Below are 16817 nucleotides of genomic sequence, written 5' to 3'. Positions count from 1 at the left end.
CCGGTGCAGTCGTCCGATCCTGGAGGTCATTGTGGTGCGGATTTTTGATCACTGACCCAACCTCCTTATTTGTTCTTGGTCTGTTAAGACTTTCTCTTTCTTCTTGATTCAGTTTTGCTAGGTTGTATGATTCTAAGAAATTATCCCTTTCTTCCAGGTTTTCTAGTTTATTGGCATATAATTGTTCATAGTAGCCTCTTATGATCATATGTATTTCTGTATTGTCAGTCATACTTTCTCTTCTTTCTTTCCTGATTTTACTTGAGTCTTCTCTCCTTTTTCTTAGTCTCACTAAAGGTTTGTCAATTTTACCTTTTCATACAAACAGTTCTTGGTTTTGTTAATACCTATTATTTTCCTGGATTTTATTTCATTTATTTTGACTCTGACCTTTATTATTTACTTCCTTCTGCTAACTCTGAGCTTAATTTGTTCTTATTTTTCCAATTCCTTGAAGTATAAAGCTCAATTTATTTTGCAATCTTTCTAATTTCTTAATGTGTGTACATGTTGCTATTAACTTCCTTTCAGAACAGCGGCTTTTAGAGGGTCCCATAGGTTTTGGTATGTTATGTTTTCATTTTTATTGTTTAGAGATATTCTTTGACTTCCCTTTTTATTTCTTTTTTGACATGTTGGTTGTTCAATAGTCCACTGTCTGGTTTCCATATATATTTATAGATTTTCCAACTTCATGTTATTTTTTTTATTTTCAGCCTCATACCATTGTGGATGGAAAACATCCTTGGTGTGATTTCGTGTGCACTTGAGAAGAATGTGCATCTTTCTGCTGTGGATGGAATGCTCTCTAGATGTCTGTTAGGTCCAATCAGCCTAATGTATGGCTCAAGTCCACCATCGCCTTCTTGATTTTCTATCTAAATGATCTATCTGTTGTTGAAGGTGGGCTACTGAAATCCCCTCCTATTATTGTAATGTTATCTATTTCTTCCTTATATATATCAGTATTTGCTTAATATATTTAGGTGTTCTAATATTGAGTGAGTGTATATTTATTATTGTATGTCTTCTTGATGGATTTACCCTGTTATCATTATATAAGATCTTCCTTGTCTCTTACTAATGTTCTTGGTGTAAAGCTTTTTGTCTAATATATCTTTGCCCACTTCCTTTTGGTTTCCTCTTACACAGAATATTTTTCCACCCCCTCACTTTGCATCTATGTGTACCCTTACAGCTGGAGCGGGTTTCTTGTAGGCAGCATTTAGCTGTGTCATGCTTTTTTTTATATTACTCATTCAGCTACTCTGTGCCTTTTGACTGATTAAATCAGTAAATTTACATTTAATCATTGATATGTAAAGACTTAGAATGCCATCTTTTTCATTGCTTTCTGTTATCTTGTATTTCCATTGTTTTTTCCTGTTTCTGGCTCCCTTTACAAATTATTTATTTTCCATGGAGGTATGCTCTGTTTCCTCTTTCTTTCTCATTTGTAGCTGTGCTCTAGGTTTTTACTTTGTGATTACCATGGGCCTTACACAAACTATCTTACAGATGAAACTATCTATTTTAGGTTGATAGCAACTTATTTTTGATTACCTGTAAAAAGCCCCATCCTTTTACTCATCCCTTCTATATTTTCGATGTCACAGGATACCTCTTCTCCTATGTTGTGTATTCATTAACAATTGATAGTGGCCACAGTTATTTTTACTACTATTTTCCTTTAACCTTTATACTATAGTTGACTTGTTAACATACCACCCTAATATAGAGCTACAATTTTCTGTCTTCTTTTTACCTTTACCAATGTGTTGTGCAGTTTTGTACATTTCCATGTCATTGATTAGCATCTTTTCATTTCAGCTTGAAGCACTTCTTTCAGTATTCCTTGCAACGTAGATCTGGTGGTGGTGAACTACCTCAGCTTTTGTTTGTCTGAAAAAACCTTTATTTTTCCTTCATATATGAAGGATTACTTTGCCAAATAAAATAATCTTGGCTGGAAGTTTATTTTTTCAACACTTTGAATATGTTATTCTGCTTTTCTCCTGGCCTATGGAATTCCACTGAAAAATCAACTGACAGAGTGATGAGTATTTCTTTGTAGGTTAAATTTTTTTTTCTAGATGCCTTTAAGATTCTTTATCAGTGATTTTTGACAGATTCATTATAATATGTCTTGGAGAAGATGTCTTTGAATTGAGATAATAGGGTTATTTATTAGCCATGTGAACTCGTATTTCCAAGTCTTTCCTATGGTTTTAGAAGTTCTCAGCTATTATTTTAAAACCTTCCTCCTTCTGCCTCTCTTTATCCTTCTGGAATTTTGCTTATTCTGTCTTTTTGATGGAATCCCTTAGCATTCACCTACAGAAGGACATCTTGATTGCTTCCAGGTTTGGGCAATTATGAATAAAACTTCTATACATATCCTTGTCCAAGTTTTTGTGTGAACATAGTTTTTAACTCCTTTTGGGAAATACCAAAGAGCATGATTGCTGGATTGTATGTTGAGAGTTATGCTTTGTTTGTTTTTTTGTTTGTTTGTTTTTGAAATGCCAGACTTACCTTCCAGACTGACTGCTTCATTTTTTGTATTCCCAGTAACAATGCATAGGAGTTCCTTTTTCTCCACATCCTGGCCACCATTCGGTGTTGTCCGAGTTCTGGATTTTGGCCTTTCTAATAGTATCTCGTTTTAATGTGCATTTCCCTGATTACGGTGATGTGGAGCATCTTTTCATATGCATCTGTGAATCTTCTAAGCCATTTTTAAAATACTTTTCATACCTAGTTTTGGCTATCAACCTCTAAGCATTCAGTTCTACCCATCAACCCACAATTCTCAGTCCAGACAACCTATAGGTGCCTGCCTTTTATTCCTTAGAATAGTGTTCTTTCATTCATCAATATGATTTTTGAGATTTTTGAGGATTCCTTTAAGATGTAATTAAATTCCAGGTTAGTCTTTAGTGTTAATTATACCCTATTTATTCTATTACTGGAAACAATGAAAACAAGTATAGGGAACATAGCCTTAAATTGTCTAGGGAGTGAGGACCACAGGAGAACAGCACAAAGGATGGTACAACAGGAAAAAAATGTATTAGAATATGGATTAGATTTCAATGGGTACATAGGCCCTTATTAAAGCTCTTGCAAAAAAATGCCTATTCACTGAGCTTCCTGCCCCTCTTCAGCAGAAGGCAGAAAGCAGTGGTTTTCCCTATCAAAAAAGTAGCCTGAACAGCGGCCCACCTCCCTGGGTTTTTTGTTTGTTTGTTTGTTTTGTTTGTTTTTTGGTTTTGGTTTTGGTTTTGTCTAGCTGATAGCGGGAAATGACTCAGGTGTCCTTGGAAGAATAGCTTTAGGACAAGCTCCTGAATTTAATTGTGGTGTAGGTTGCGAGGGAGGAACAAAAATACTTCTCCCAAATACATTGATAGCTCACTCTGGAGTTCAGTTATAGCCACCCAGACTGAAGGGGCTTGGCCACGGCTGGGTAGTACCTCAGACTACTGGTAGCCAACTCTTTCACCAGACACTGGACTTTAGTGATAGCCAGCTAATAAAATTCAAATGGTCTCTCATCTGAAACAAGGAAAATCAATAAACTAATATAAAATCTCTTTAGACAGCCAGATACAACTTTTGATTTGATGATTTAATGGAACATTGGATGGTTGAGTAACCTGTTTAGACAGGTTCTCAGGATACTGCAACCTGACCAACTTAACACCACCTTCATATACAGCTGCACCCAGGAAAATGTAAGGATCTTTATAAGAAAAATATTCATTCTCTTCCTTTGCACCCTTTAGTCAAAGGTAGCCATAAGGAGAAGGGAAGTCCTTTGCCATTATCTTTTAAATAGTTAATGGCCTAAATGCATCTGTTATTCAAGGATGACTCTGTGCCCAGTGAGAATCACCTTAACATCCTTTTGCTACTGGGCCACCCAAGAAAGGTAGAGCTGACTCATTTGCTGTCATGCATGTCGCTGTATCAGAAACAGCCTGGAGCTGTCAAATGAGCAGCTCCCCAGCACAGCGCTGCGGTGGGTCATAGCTGTCTTTGTCCACCAGAGACTATTCTAGTCTCTATCTGTGGTTTAGAATTTTTTATTTCATTTTATTCTATTTTCGGTATAATGTATAAGCTTGTCTAGATGTTATATATAGTCCAAATTGCTTTTAAATACATGGTACACAAGAAGAAAAATACTTTGTATCACCTTGCTAATCTCTCCAAGTCTCTGTAGCATGCAAAGCATGCTTGCCTCCTACATATGAAGTGTTGAGCCTGAGGCCTCTGACTTGTGCCAGAGCCTGGGTCACTGCAAGGGCACGCACTTTCACTGAAGCATAGAGTCAAGGGGAGGAATGCCAAACGTATGGGGACGGAAGATGATTTGACTTTGGGTGGTGTGCACACAGTGCAATGTACAGATTATGCTCATGCAAATGTACATTTGAAACCTATATCATTTTATTAACCAATGTCACCCAATAAATTTAATTAATTAAAAATATATATATTTGAAGAAAAAAAGGAGGAAGGGCAGTAGTGCACCATGATCAAGTAGAGTAACAACCTTGTCCATTTTGTATGCCCCTGCTTCTCACCAAAGGCACTGTTTGTGAATTTAATTAACTAAGGCAGGAGAAAGGAATAGTTCCTTTCTAACATCAGTCACAAGGAATGTGTATGTATAACTAATATGAAATCTATTAAGTCTTTCACATCCATTGTCTTCTGTACTCTAACCATCCTCTGATATAGGCATGTTCTTTGTGCAAGTGAGAAATCTGATGTAATGTAACTTGTCCAAAGTCATTCAAAATAGTTCTTGGTAATGGCAAATTCCATCCTAAATCTCCTGACTCTCAATCCAGGCATGGAGCCTGAGTCACTGCATAGGGCACGCACTCTCACCGAAGCATAGGGTCAAGGACAGAAATACCAAACGTATGGGGATGGAAGATGATTTGACTTTAGGTGGTGGGCACACAATACAATGTACAGATTTTGTATGTTTATTTATTTATTTATTTATTTTGAGGATTTTTATGAGGTTTTTTTTGAGCCAAACTGATGACAATTGCCAGCAAGCACAATCTCAATGGACTGAGAAAATGCTTTTTACACTAGAGCATCCTGCCTCTCTGTCCTTCGGATTTTCTCAGTAATGAATGTAGATCTACCATCTGTGAATTTATGCAAACACTTTTCTGCTGTTGAGAAGTACAACATACAATCAACCCATACCAACTCAGAGCATCTGATTTTTCAAGATTTTCAAGTTTTCAATATACAAAACAGAAATTTTCTCCTTCCTTCCTCCCTCCCCCCACCCCCCATCATTCCTTCCCTTTTTCCCCTTCCTTCTTCCTATTTTTTCTTATTTGGGGAGGATACTAATGTATCATGAAAAGGAGACCCTGTTTCTAGCACTTCTCCATTTCTCCATTTGAGAAAAAGTTTGTGCCCAACCTGTTCAATTTGTCTTCATGAATTTTAGTCACACCTTTCTTGGGCTTTGGAGTGCCACACTGTTAAGAGCTGCTAAAATTTTTGCTTAACCATTGAGCCTACCTTCCTGCCTCTAGTCAAGGGCAGACTTTGCTTAGATTGCAGACACCTACATGATCATTCCTTATCACTGGCCCCTCCATTCCAAGAAGTTTGGAGTTCACCCCAATTTCAACATACAGAGCACTTCTACTTGTCTGCTTCTTCTATTCTCTTGCATTATTTAAGTATATATGGCCTTCTCTGTTTAATTATAATCTCCTTTTGGATGAGGATCAAGGTGTATTTCTTTCTGCTTCTCCTACAGTACTTAGCCCAATGTCTAAAAACTAAGCAGGTAAAGAGTAAACACTTGCAAAATGAAGAATTCTCCCCTGGCTGGTACTGAGATTCCCCCATCTCTCTGGTCATGTTAACATTCCCTCCAGTTTCGGGGCCTGGCACTTCACGGAGCCCTTTAGCTGCAGATTGCTGCTGTTTGGTCTGTGTGGGTGCTACGTTTACTTCTAAGCCCTACTGACAATACCTGGCATTTTATGTGCCTTTATGGCCACATGGCTTAGACAGGCTCATTGATACAGGATTGCTTCCCTGGGTTGTGGTTAGTGCTTAAAATTTTCTAATCTTTAACAAATAACTACACAAATAAGTGTTTTCTGAAGTGCTTTTCACACTTACTCTTCTAGGAGTTTGCATGCTCTTCATCTTCTAATCCCACAGCCTATGAGATTTTCCTGTCATATATGGCAGTTTTCTGATGTTTTCCTCCACCAAAGAATTTAGGGTCATATGTAAAGCATTCCCTCCTGCAGATAATTTGTCAACAAAGATAATTTGTTAACAAAGAAAAATTCCAGATTCAAAGTAACATCAGGGCTCATATTCCCCCCTAAAGCCCCCATTCTTCTCTCCCATTGACCTGACACTTAGGATGATGGGTTGGCTCTGACCCCACAGAAAACAGTAACTTTAGCATATCCTAATTGTTTTTTTCATTTAGAAAATTTTTGAAGTTATCAGAGCAACATTGATTAACAAAATACATAGGTTTCAAATGCACAATTCTATAATACATCATCTGTCTGTTGTACTGTGTGTTCACCACCTAAAGTCAAGTCTCTTTCCATCACCATTTGTCCCCCTTACCCTCTTCTACCCCCCACCCACCCACCCACCTTTTCCTCTGGCAATCACCACACTATTGTCTGTAAGACAAATACCATATGATTTCCCTTATATGTGGAATCTAATTAACAAAATAAACTAGCAACCAAAATAGAAACAGAAAACAGACTCGTAGACACAGAGAACACATTGACAGCTGTCAGAGGAAAAGGGTGTTGGGGGCTGGGTAAAAAGGTGAAGAGATTAAGCAAAAAGAAAAACAAAGCTCATAGACACAACCTATTATAATTTTAAATACAATACGGCATGCCTATCATTTATCCTCGGATTTATTAAAGACAGTTTTAATTTTGTTTCTTGTCTTGAGTAAAAATAAAGTGGCCTATTGACTTAGATTTATAGAAAGTTCTCAACTACTCAAGTCCAAATCTTCATGAGAGAGAATGTATCTGATAATTGTTAGTGCTATTTTTGACAGATGTTCAATATGTAATAATGATCTGCTCCTTTGACTAATCCAGCCAAATCAACAGCTTTAGGCAGAATCCAAAGGCCAGTTTGGGAACACTGCCAATAGCCATTCTAAGGTTTTATATAAATCCTCAAATGAGAAAGAGTGAAAGAGAAATGGGATTCATCAAATGATTTAAAAAAAGAAAAAAAGGAGCATAGCATAGCTCAAAAAAAATCCAAGCAGAAAAAAAAAGCAAAATAAAATATGGCCAGTATAATAGTTTGTAGGTTCAATATTTACCAGTTTGTGTACCATCTGAGTCATTTCCTTTAATCAACCATGCACATGGCACTTTTATTCTCAGGGGACATTATTGCCATGACAACTTTATCAGACTAAACACTGAAATGCAGCTCTTGGAGTGATCTCAATTTGGGTATGGTTTAGAATATTATTTATGTTATTCTTTTATCAACATCCTTGGTGTGCCAGACAGAGATGAGAACATTTTTTAAATGACTATTAAAATCACAATAAAAAATGTAAAAACTTTACAAAGAGAAAAGGAATAAGCCATTAGGCTGAAAAATGGGCAATCAAAGGAGCTATTGCGCTCGGCAGATGGAAAAGCAGCAGGTGCCCTGGTGTGATGGGACCTTGCTTCCCATCATGCATGCTCTACAATGATGCAAGCTGACAGGGAGGGGAATTAATGTGTCGGAGCAGGTACTTTCTGTCCATTAGCTGATTCCCAATACGTCCGCACAGACTGCTTCCCGTGGCTCTTTGGTAAAATGGTCTACAATACAGGGCTCCAAAAGTTCTATGGGGAAGGACAGCTGTGAGTGACCCTCCTTTCGAGTCCTCAGCCTAACAGAGTGAGTGACCAAGTAAAGATTTCTCCACCCCAAACTGGGATTAGTGATTTCAGTCCATGAATAAATTATTTGAATACAGATGCTGTGAATACATCAAGGTGACCAAAGGCCACAGGCTTTCAGTGTGGGGTGTAGAAGGGCACACTGAGGAAGAGAATTCTCAAGGTAACAAATTAGCTCTCAAACAAATGAGTCTCAGGAAGGCTCTGAGAGTATATGCACTGCTCTGCTTTCAGATAAAGAAAAAAAAAAGGCCAAATTATGAAGAGGCAATCTGAGTGGGTGGATTAGCTTATGCAAACAAGCACATTAGGCAGAGAAAAGGCTGCTGCTCTGAGGCTCTGGCCTGTGTCAGGGTGGTTCCTCCCGTCCTCCCTTCCACCCTCCCCTCTTCTCTGCTCCCCTCCCCTTTCCTTTTTTATTTCTATTTTTTCCCTTTCCCTTCCCTTTCCAAGGCTGAGTTTGTTGGTATTCTGCAGCCACCTGTGAAACCTCTAAATGAGAGAGAAATAGAAGCAGAGACTTCAAAATTAAATTTATACAATTGATAAGATTAGTTGTTTCCAGTTCTTAGTCCAATAAACTAATAGAATTGCCAAATTGTTTGTTAGCCTTGGCTGTTAAGACAACAAGATTAAGAAATGGTAAACCCTACTTTTCCGTCTATCTTCATGACTGAACTGGAAATCCAAGGCTGGCTACACCAGTCATTACGTGTAGTCGTCAAAGGAAAGAAATGAGTGTGAGCTGGCACTTATCTTACTGCCTTAGAAATTACATACACAACAAAGGAGCAGGAACAGTCTAGAGATTCAAGTCAACCCTTCCTCATCCACTTCCCTAGGTAAAGGACAGGCTCTTCTATCTCAAAATTCCCTGTATGTTTTTTCTGCATATTTACCACATTGGCATTTTAAATAATTTTCATTTAATGTCTGTCAAACCTCACTCAATTCCAAGAGACTCAAGGAAAGAAACTGAATATGTCTTGCCTTAGCCATTAGCAAATACCAGTCACATGGTCGGAGCTCAATAAATTTTTGTGGAAAGAACAAAAATGAAAGAAAGTAGATATATGATGTGGAAGAAAATAAGGAAGGAGGCCAAGTAAGACCCAAAAGATGTTAAATAATGTTCAGCAGCTTTCTATTTCATATGTCTTCTTTAGAAGCCTCTATAAAAGCTTTAAATGTATTGAGATGATTAAACAAGCTCTACATTAAATAGAAAGGATGAGGAGAAAGAGTGAGGAGGAGGAGAATATATCTATGTTGATAATGATGAATCTTACTAAATGGTGTCCAAGGACATTTGAATAATCACATATGCACACCCTTGCTTTCAAAATTCCTTTCATATAAAGACACAATGTAAAAGGAATAGTGTGAATTTTAGTCTATTCAGAAGCCATCCCCAGGGAGTTTAAAATTATTGGTGGATGTCTTGTGATGTTTATCCCAAGTGATACTGCAGGACATTTAACTTGGTCAGATCACTCCTTTATTCACATCCCTCCCTAAATCAGGTCTGAGCGTACTCACCGTGCAGGGTTCTGCAAGGCAGTGATCGTTTTTAATGTAAAAGATAACAGTGAATCCTGTGGGAATCACAATGACCAGTGATAATAACACCTAATGTATACAGCATCTAATGGTTCCAGAATGATTTCATGTTATTTAATCCTTAAAAGGATTAATTAATCCTGTTAGTTAACCCTTCACCAGGTAGTGAATCTGCGTGTGAGGATTTACCAACCAGATAATATTGGTCAAGTTCCTTCACTTCTCTGTTCCTGAGTTTCTTCTCCTGAAACTACCTCACTGGGTTGATCAAAGATTAAATAGAATAATGCATGGGAAATACTATGCTCAGTAAAAGTTGACCATTATTAGTGGTATTATTATTATTAATAGTAGTAATAGTAGTAGTATATAGTGACTCCGATAGCACTAACTACAATTTATAGATCATAAAAAAACCTCAAAAAGTTTAATGATTTCATTGCCTAAGTGGAGGCCTCAGAACACACATTTCAAATTCTGAAACTGATACACTCTGTACAGTTGACAGATGTGTGGCCCCTTTGGAACATCTTCAGTACAGGATCCTGGGGACAGTGACTTGTCATGAAGCCAGTACATCAAGCCAGCAGGATCAGGGTCCTGGAAGTCAGGCTGCTGAAAAGGTCACCAGATATCAGCCTCTTCCCAAAGCCTTCAGAGAACCAGACACTGGCTTTCCTTCATTTTAGCGCCTGTCGTTTTCAAAACAGACAAACTTCTAAAGCTGAAATTGATGTGTTTCTGTGACCATTCCATGCTGCTGAAATTGACAGAGGCTGAAACTGATGAAAGTAACCAATTTGTCAATTTCGGCAAAAGGACAGCTTGAAGACAGAGATTGACTAAGTCCATACCTTTCCCGCCTGATCAGAAAATTTAATTTTTCCTTCGCTTTAAAAAAGTTTTGTGTTTACTCTCAGAATTTGTTTTGGATTGTTCTCTAGATACAACCTGAATTGGCCCAACACTTTGAACAGATGATCAACTCCATCAAAATTCAATCCTGTGTCCTATCAGAATGTTGTTTTATATTGGACTGATTGATCAACTTATTCAGAATGGTTTCAAAAGTTGTAAAATGTGGAATTACTCTAAACCCTGCTTCTTGAGAGTTTTGCTGCATCGTGTGAAAACCACACAGCTTTGACTGATTTGCTAGTCAAAAACTCAGTCAAGTCAGCCTGGAAATCCCTGCTGCACCTGTCAGCTATTTGGTTTTGACAAATTTTCAACTGATTAAATCAAAATGATTGGTAGAGGATTCGAATTATACTACAGGAGTTAGAAGTATGGGGTTCCAATTCTATTTTCCCATCATTGTGACAATGTCCAAATTACCAGCTTTGATTCTCAGCCTTTCCCCCAACAAAATGAGGAATTTAGACAACAGCAGCATTGGCCAAAGTGTGCTCTATGATTACTAATACTTTCACAGGTTATTAATAGGTCTAGCAAAAAAGTTAATGATTAGACAACTTTGGAAAACATTAAATGTGTTTATTGACAAGAGGACTTCCCAGAGCCTTTATCATCTTAACATATCTAATGGGTGTGAATCTCAATCACAAACCCTGGTGTACAATAAAATTATACTTTCTAGACTCCATCCTGCAAAACTGATGAGAATCTTCTCTTCAGTCATGTGGGGTTCTTGGTTCTGAAATCTACATTGGCAGAAGGTACGGGTAGCCCATTTTGTTCTGCATCAGTCCACAAAATTTGTTTCTGGGAATGTCTACATTAGGGATCAATAAGATTTTTCTGTCAAAGAAAAGATAGAAAATATTTTAGGCTTTGCAGGCCATTCAGACTCTGTTGTAAGTGTTCAACTCTGCTACTACTCAGTTTTATCACTGTAGTGCAAAAGTAGCCATATACAATATATAATATGCAAAAAACTTCCTTCTTTTAAACCATTTTAAAAATGTAAAATCCAATCTTCGCTATGGACTGTATAAAAAAAGATGGTGGATTGGACTTGGCTTGCAGGCTGTGTAGTTTGCCATCCTCTGGTCTAAACGACCAGCTCCTTCATGATTCTCTGCCATGCTGTATCACAGGAGCCTTTGTGATGCCGTGTAGTCCCACCTGCCCAGCTATTCCCTCTTGGGGTCTCAGAATCACAACATTTTCTCTAGTCAGGAGACAGGGCAGAGGTTCTCATTCTTGCCAGACCTCCAGATCCCTCTAAGTGTGTCCACCAACACCATCACTTTTTACCACCTTATCAAGCCCCAGAGAATTTACAGAGAAATTAGTCTCCTTTGCATTTTGACTATAGCTCCAAACCATTCTCCCTTTCTGGGCTATTTCTGCTTTCTACACTTCACAACCATCCCTGAATTAATGAAAACAGGACCTGATTCAAATCTGAAGCTACAGGAAAATGAAAAAGTATTTAAATCTGTCAAAACACCATCCTTATCACACATGCATTATGAATCTTTAAATGCTATGCAATATTTTCCAAATGGTTTTGACTATGGAAAGCTTTTTTTTTAGGACATCTTGTGGGAGAGTTTTCCAATAGCTGCCCTTTGGGAAGCAATAGTCTAGAGGGTGTCTAAGGTCTGTTACAGCTCATGAGAGCCTAGTGCTCTGCAAGAAAAAAATAATCACAGATTCGATTGAGCTGATGTTGCTATTAATCTCGAGGCCATATAGTATTTTATCTCCAACCCTCTCTCTTCCTATTCTAATCCAAAATTTTCTCACATATAATAACTTTTGCATATTTGGGGTATGCTTCTTGGTGAAGCAAATGTCAAGAAGTTCATAGTTATGCTCTCCTTGCTGCCTTTCACATCAGTCATTTTCAACTGGTATGCTGCAGCACATTGGTGGGCTGCAAAGATATTTAAAACATGCAATACCTGACTATTTAGTCAGAGGAACTGACCTCTTTTCCCTTAGACTGTCAAATAAAAAAAAATGATAACAGTCCTGGCTGGGTTGCTCAGGTGGTAGGAGCATCATCCCATACACCAAAAGGCTGTAGGTTCAGTTCCCAGTCAGGGCACGTATGGGAAACCAGTGGATGTCTCTCTCTCCCTCTCACCCTCTCTCTCTACTTCTCTCCCTCTCTCCACACTTCCCTCTCTCTCTAAAATCAATAACATCCTGAGGTGAGGATAAAAAAAATGACAATAGCCAGCACCAACACAATAGTCATTCAGTGTGAATGAAATCAAAATTATATCTATTTTTGTCATATTGGCAAAAAATATATATTTTTGGTGTGCTGCGGAATTTTAGTAATTACTTTATGTGTGCCATGAGATGAAAAAGGTTGAAAACCTCTGTATTATATTACAGACAGATTGTTGGATGATGAATGAACTGGTTGTCCCCATTTTAATTTGTTTGTCTTCAGCCTCTTGTATAAATCACTGCTTGATTTGACACAATTGTTAAATCTTCCTTTCTGGAGAGTACTTGTCTCCAACTAGATATTTATATGGTCAATGTGGCTTCGTTATGAACTATCAATCTTTGCCTAAAAGAATGGCCTTAAAATGCATGGTACCTAGACCTTTGGATGATAAAAACAAAAGAAATTTAGGAGCAACCTCATCTCGAAATGACTCCTTTGGTTTCTCTGACATGATCCTATGCTCTGACTACTGCTTTCTCTCCGGGACAGGTCCCCACTTCCCACCATGTATATGTAAGAATGAAGCATCTGTGGCTGTCTACCTCATTATAAAATTCTCTATGTCTAACAACTTCAACTTTGTTTGGCTGGCTCCAATTGTAATTCTTTGTTATGAATTCCCAGATTCCTTATTCACTAGTTCCTTTATGCATTCATTTAATACTTATTGAGTGCCTACTAAATGTCTGATTCTATGAAGGGTGTAGGGTACACAATAGTGAACAAAGAAGGCTTGGCCCCTGCCTCCATGTACCTTAATGTTAGTGGGAGAGATAGATATTCCACAAGTACATGAACAAAAACATAGTTTAAATTAAATAAGTCCTATAAGCAGACTTTGCCTAAGAGTGTCCTGGTATTAGTACTGAAAGAGCTGCATCCCAGGAAATTCCTCAGTCCTGGGCAAACAGGGGTGTAGGTCGATCACCCTACAGTGTTAAAAGCTGGGTATTATAAAAGAGACTAATACAGAGGAAGTACAACACTTCATATTGCCGAGCCTGGAAATCTTTCCGAGAGGTATCATTTAAACTGAGAACTGACAGTTAAGAAAAAACAAAACCAAACACAAACAAACTTAAAGAAGCCTAGTCATATGAAGAAAGGAAGGAAAGGGATGTTCAGACAAAAGGAAGTCTGTTTACAAAGAACTTGAGGCATACAGGAAGCTGAAAAAAGCTATTTTAACTAATGTATATTAAACAAGGTACATGGCAGGTTGAAGTAAAATTATGGAGACAGGAATGACTTGTATTATAGTCCATGGTAAGAAGTTTGGGTCCCATTTTAGATACAGTGGTAAACCATTGTCTAACTTAAAAAGACTTTCCAAATATTTATTGACACCCTAACCCATGGGTACAGAAATATTGATAATAAATTTTTAAGACATTGACTAGTAGGTAAGAACATCTGGATATAGCCAACTGTAAGTTAGGACTGAGTGCTAAAGCAGGGTAAACAGTGAAAACGGGAAATTCAGAAGTAAAGTAAAGGCTTAACCTATTCTTTCTACCTCAGGAGTTTCATGGGGTCTTCCTTCCACCTGCTGCTTCAAATTTTCCAACAGGCATTTGGTTTCCCCACATAATTTCATGTTTCTATGTGTCTGCTCTACCTGGGGCCTTGCTGACTGGTGATTGGGGTGGATGATCTCTCGGCAGTTAACTTTCAGTTCTCCCCAGATCCTGCCTTTTGGTTGGTGTGCCTTGACCTCACCCGCTGCAGCCAGGGTCATAGGAGATCCCCTTCCTACACACCCCAGCACTGTGACCAGGCCCACTGGCCATGTTCCCCTGGGAGGGGAAAGCCACTCTAGCACAAGGAATCACAGCATCCATTTTGCATGTGCAGATATGGCCACAGCCCATCCACACGTTGATGTTTGAAACTTTAAAGAAAATACAATAGGCCTTCACCAAAACCTACAAGAAATGCTACAGACTCTGATTTCCAGCCGAGGTCTTATTCAGGAATGGTGCATTTCATTAGCTTGCATAAACCACTATGGTAAAGGGAGTGGAGGTATCGACAGTCATTTCCATTCCATGGAGTGAATACTCCATCATAATGAAGGGGAGTGTGGTTGTAAACTGCCATGTTATTAGGACAAGAAAGTCAAAATTTTCTCATGTATAATAACTTTTGCATATTTGGACTATGCTTCTTTTTCATTGTTTGTCCCATGCAAAAAATACTCTCATTTATTATGCTAAGTAAATAAGCCAGGCAGTGAGGGACAAATACCATATGATCTCACCTTTAACTGGAACATAATCAACAGAAGAAAAAAAGCAAACAAAATATAACCAGAGACATTGAAGTTAAGAGTAATCTAACAATAACCGGAGGGGCGGGGGGAAGGGACAGTGGGGAGAAGTGTTTTCAGGAACTACTATAAAGGACCCATGGACAAAACCAAGGGGGAGGGTGGAAGTGGGGGAGGGAGGTGGGTTTGGCTGGGGTGGGGTAGAGGGGTGGGGAGAAAATGCAGACAACTGTAAATGAACAATAAAATAATTTTTTTAAAATAAATAAATAAAAAATAAATGTCCTGAGACTGCTTTCAGTCAAGTCCAAGGACCAGACTGGTGCACAGATTTGCTTTCAGTTAGTATGATAATGAGACACCAACTGCACACCAAATAACCACATTTATTAAAATTTGTGCATTAGAGTTCAGTAGTAGTCAGGAGGTTTCAGAGCTATAACTTACAGCCTCCACCTCACCTTATTTTGTACATTTTACTTTTAGAAACTGCTATTTAGATGCAGATGGTTATATAAATTTATATGAAATATTTCCAGTAATATATACTATGATTAATGGGCACTTCAGACATCCTTTTTTTCCCCAGGGATTATCCGTTTTGAGCCTCTGAGATAGAATGATAGGCTCACCTGTAGAAATACACATTATCCACGTAGCTCTCAAAGACTAGCATCTAGCAGCAAGGGTGGGGATTTGCTCTTGATCCCCTATCTTGAGCCTCTAAACAAGCTGTTTTATAGTTACATCCAACAGTCAAGCAAGCAATCAGTTTGTGAAGGCCACTCTCCCTGAGTCAGAGTTTCTCAGTCACTTTCTTTTTTATTATTAAAGGTCAAGCTCATAATCCCTGACTATGTTCATCACAGCTGAGTGTTGACAACCCACAAGCACTGTCACCGACAGTGGTTAAAAAATGCAGCTGGGTTAATGCTGACATATTGCTATCTTCTGAGGGCTGGTTGATGTGTGTTCATTTCTAATCTAATTGCATGTCCACTTTTAAAAGTCAGCTCCCGGTGTGGAATGGATAAAAATACAATTACCAAATGATATGCATAATCATTCAGTGCTGGTCGTCCCAAAAGATGATATTGCAGTGACATTGAGAAAATTAGATATATTCTTCATATATAGCTACACTTTCACTCTAATGCCATTCTAATTGAGCAGGAGCATTGAAATGTGAAGCTGGGTGTGTTTCACTCTCTAATTATCATGAGCAACTCATTCTTAAGACACATTTCTAGAAAAGACAGTTGCCAGAATGCTATAATAATCCCAAATGTTTATTGTTGTTTTCATGTCAGGTAAAACTTGTTTTCCTCCTATAAAATGTAGATTACCACTGGGAGCTTACTAGAAATAAAAGATTTGGGTGAATGCCTCTAACTTATTTAGTCAATTTATGTCTTTGAAAAGAAAAACTCTATGTGGATATGCTCCTCCTACTTTTATTTCTAAATGGACCCTCAGATTGTGAATAGTTGCCCCACGTTTTACAGGGTGGTTGATAGGCTCAAATTTCATAATAAAAGTGTAGGCTATTTTATAAACCATTAAGTGGTATACAAACATGAGATATTATTTTTATAATTATTCGTTCTGTATATTATTATTATTTGTCACTAAGTGTCAGGACCTGATCTAGTTGCTTTGTGGCCATTACCTGTAACAATTACAAAGTCAAATTAATATCTCTGGCCTTAACTCAATTGAATCCTTGTTGTATATGTCAGTGGTATCTGGATACATGTGTATGTGTTAGGAATTCTCCTCCATTCCCTATTCTTGGAAATCACAGACACACAGAACAAACAATGCAGCTAAAGGGACATTATACCTCATTATAAACACTATGAAGATAAGAACTGTG

Source organism: Desmodus rotundus, chromosome 7, assembly GCF_022682495.2.
Source record: "Desmodus rotundus isolate HL8 chromosome 7, HLdesRot8A.1, whole genome shotgun sequence".
Lineage (NCBI taxonomy): Eukaryota > Metazoa > Chordata > Mammalia > Chiroptera > Phyllostomidae > Desmodus > Desmodus rotundus.
The sequence above is the reverse complement of the archived record's forward strand: the minus strand, read 5'-3'. Positions refer to the sequence as shown.